This window comes from Gossypium hirsutum, chromosome A06, assembly GCF_007990345.1.
Source record: "Gossypium hirsutum isolate 1008001.06 chromosome A06, Gossypium_hirsutum_v2.1, whole genome shotgun sequence".
Classification (NCBI taxonomy): Eukaryota; Viridiplantae; Streptophyta; class Magnoliopsida; order Malvales; family Malvaceae; genus Gossypium; species Gossypium hirsutum.
This window is the reverse complement of record NC_053429.1, coordinates 26682452-26686422: the sequence shown is the minus strand read 5'-3', so window position 1 is coordinate 26686422 and position 3971 is coordinate 26682452. Positions and strand designations below refer to the sequence as shown.

The window sequence follows — 3971 nt, the reverse complement described above, 5'->3', positions numbered from 1 at the left end:
CTAAAATCAAAGGAGTGTTGCTATCCTCCTCTATGTCTAGAACATCGAAGTTAACAGGAAATATAAATTTATTGATTTTAACTAGCCCATCTTCAATAATACCCCTAGGAAATCTTATAGTTTTATCTGCTAATTGAATGCTCATCCTAGTCTGTTTGGGTTTCCCAAGACCTAGTTGTTTAAACATTTTGTAAGGCATGACATTAACACTAGCCCCTAAATTAGCTAATGCATTATTAACATCTAAACTACCAATTACGTAAGGAATTGTAAAACTCCCTGGATCTTTCAATTTGTTGGGTAGTTTATTCTATAGAATAGCTGAACAAACTGCGTTTAGCTTCACATGCAAAGCCTCGTCCAACTTCCGCGCATTTGCTAAAAGCTTCTTTAAAAATTTCATTGCCTTTGGCTTCTGCGATATAGCTTCAATAAATGGTAAGTTAATATGTAATTTTTTTAAGAGTTTAAGGAATTTACCAAATTGTTCATCTGAGCGATCTTTCCTTGTGGCATTAGGGTATGGCACACGAGGTCTGTATTCTGTACTTACGGGTTTCTGCTCATTGTGGTCTACCTCACCTTTACCTTTGCTTATCTCGGTTTCTTGCCTTGGTTCTGGTTCAGGTGTGACTAACGCTTTCTCATCTTGACTAGTAATCACGTTAAGTTGCTCCCTTGGGTTAGATTCTGTGTTACTTGGCAAGCTACCTTGTGGTCGTTCAGAAATCAACTTGGCAAGCTATCCAATCTTAGTTTCGAGCCATTGGATCGATGCTTGTTGATTCTTAAGTGCCATCTCGATATTTTAAAATGAGTTTCTGACACCGATATAAACTTTGAGAGCATCTCTTCAAGGTTCGGCTTCTTTTCCTATTGTTAGAGTGGTTATTGGTAGCCTGGAGGTGGTCTCTGATTTCCTTGGCCTCCCCATGAAAAATTTGGGTGGTTCCTCCAACCTGCATTGTAAGTATTGCTATATGGGTTATTTTGGGATCTAGAGTTATTGTTACCCATATATTGGACTTGTTTCTCCTTGATGCTAGGGTTGAAGAGTTGATATTCTGTGCATGCTCCTCCTCCATTCAAATCGCACCTCATCACTGGATGTAACTGTGTAGAACCATACAAACCGTCAATCTTTTTATTTAAGAGTTCTACTTGGTTAGATAGCATAGTAATCGCGTCGAGGTTGAAAACATCGGCTGCTTTCGTCGACTTTGTTCTCATAGCTTGCCACTGATAGTTATTCAGTGACATCTCCTCAATAAATTCGTAAGCCGCCTCAGGTGTCTTTTTGTTGATAGTTCCTCCAATGGCTGCATCAATCATCTGCTGAGTCGAAGGATTCAAGCCATTATGGAACGTTTGAACTTGTAGCCAAAGCGATAACCCATGGTGAGGGAACCTTTTCAAAAGGTCCTTGTATCTCTCCCATGCATCGTAGAGTGTTCCTAAATCCATCTGCACAAAAGAAGAGATATCATTACGTAATTTGGCTGTTTTAGCTGGTGGAAAATATTTTAATAAAAACTTTTTGGTCATTTGTTCCCAAGTAGTGATTGACCCTCGTGGTAACGAGTTCAGCCGTTGTTTAGCCTTATTCCTTAACGAAAAGGGAAACAACCAAAGACGAATGGCTTCATCAGAAATGCCATTAATTTTAAAGGTACCGTAAAATTCTAGGAAATTTTCCAAATGAGTGTTGGGATCCTTGTCGTGCAAACCATCAAACTAAACAAACTATTGTATCATTTGAATTGTGTTCAGTTTCAGTTCAAAATTATTTACAGCAATAACAGGTCTAACTATACTTGACTCAGTTCCTATTAAATTAGGTTGAGCATAATCATACATAGTGTGCGGAACAAGATTTTGATTAACAGCAATTGCAGGAGGTAGCGAATTTTCTTGGTTTTCAGCCATCTCCTCGGTTGTGGTTTGAATATAGTCCTCTTGCTCGTTCTCTGTGTATCTTAAGCTTCGCCTTATTTCTCTTTGGCTTCTACAAACTGTGCGATCAATCTCACTGTCAAAAATTAATGGTCCTGACAGGTTTTTTCTAGTCTTAAACTATAAAAACCTGCCAGAAAAAGGGAAAAAGAAGAATTAGTAATAAAAGTTAGAATAAAATTTAAATTGCAGTAAAAGTAAATGGCTAACGTAATAAAAATTGAGTGTTCCTAATATATTAGTTCCCCGGCAACAGCGCCAAAAACTTGATACATGATATTAGTGACATGTTTTAAATATTTATAATGAATCGCTCTTGAAACTAACTATTATCGTGATGAAGGCAAGTATAGTTATCGAACAGTAGTATAGCTTTAGCAAGACCGGATTGTCAAACCCAAAGGAACTAAAAGTACCAGTAATGACTATCTTTTCATTATCTAGCCTAAGAATAATGGGGTTTGTTTTAACTAACTAATTAACTAAACTAAGAATTCATAGAAAATAGAATTGGGAAATTACTTTTGGAAAAACGATTGAATTAAGACAATACCTAAGGAAAAATCCACCTAGACTTTTATTTGACTCTAAATCAGACGACTTATTCATTTGACTTGATCCGTAGAAATCCTTAAGTTATATTATTATCCCTCTCGAGACTAACAACGTCTAACCCGAGGTTGAATAATTGAAATCTCTTTCTAATTAACGCCCTAGGGTTGCATTAACTCGATCTATGGATCTCCTTATTTGGTTTCACCCTAATCCAGCAAAATCTTGTCACCATATCTCTAGGTGCGCAATCAACTCCGCTTAATTATCACAAATGTACTCTTAGACAGGGTCTATTCCTCCTCTGAGTAAAAGCTTATCTTGAATCAATATCCTGGATATCAAAACAAGAATTAAGAACACATAATTAAGAACAAGTCAAATATTTATCATACAATTCAGATAATAATAACAAGATCTGTCTTAGGTTTCATTCCCCTTAGGTATTTAGGGGTTTTAGTTCATAACTAAAAAGGTAAACATCTTAGAAGAATAATGAATACAAAACATAGAGAAAAAGCTAAAACTCTTGAAGGGAAATTGTGGGGAGATCTTCAGTCTTGATAATGAATCCGACTTCTGAGATGGATCAATCGGCTTTCCTTGAGTAGTTTCCTACTTCCTCCTCTATGTCCCATTTTTCCTCCTCCTCTAAGGTGTATTTATAGGCTTTACAATTCCTAAGAACCCTCAAAATTGGCCTTTTCTGAATTCGACTCAATTTGGGCTCGACAGGGACACGCCCCTGTGACACGCCTCTGTGCGATTACTTCAGGCCATGGTCAAGCCTGTTAAATAGGCACGGGCGTGTGGTTTGCCCATGTGAGTCGTGCTTCGATTTTGCCAAATTGACACGGCCGTGTGGTCTACCCGTGTAAGGAAGTCCAGGCCGTGTTGATTTTGTACGTTGGCCCATTTTCTCCGTTTTTGGCCCGTTTCTCGTTCCTTTCACTCTCCTATGGTCTCCTAAGTATAAAACATGAAATTAAGGCATTAGGAGCATCGAATTCACCAAATTTAAGGAAAAAATATCCATAAAATTTGTTAAGCATGGGGTAAAAATATGTATAAATTGTAGTTTATCAGTAAATAATACAACTACATTGATAATATATGTGTTTGAATTATCGAAATTATTATAGCATAAATTGCTTGACTTGTGTAAATGAGAGAATGAGATGAGAATAGTGATAGTATAATTCCCGTTGGAACCTTAGGGAAATAAATTGGATATTCATGCCATGACAATTGGGTCATTTGTGTGAGCTAGTGTAAGACCATGTCTGGGACATGGCATCGGCATTGAAACGAGTGCTAGTGTAAGACATGTCTAGGACATGCATCAGCCTCGAGGCGTAAGCCAGTATAAGACATGTCTGCGACATTTTTCGGCTACGAGATGATAGTCAGTGTAAGACCATGTCTAGGACATGGCTTCGACTTGAGATATGAGCTAGTGTAAGACC

General features: G+C 37.5%; 1 non-coding gene across 1 annotated transcript; it reads left to right on the top strand.

The window, feature by feature from the left end:
* The first annotated feature begins 1390 nt into the window (after positions 1–1390).
* LOC121231000 (small nucleolar RNA R71) lies at positions 1391–1497 on the top strand. The gene has a single exon (XR_005929070.1). It is a non-coding gene; the product is annotated as a small nucleolar RNA R71 (small nucleolar RNA).
* Positions 1498–3971: the final 2474 nt, after the last annotated feature.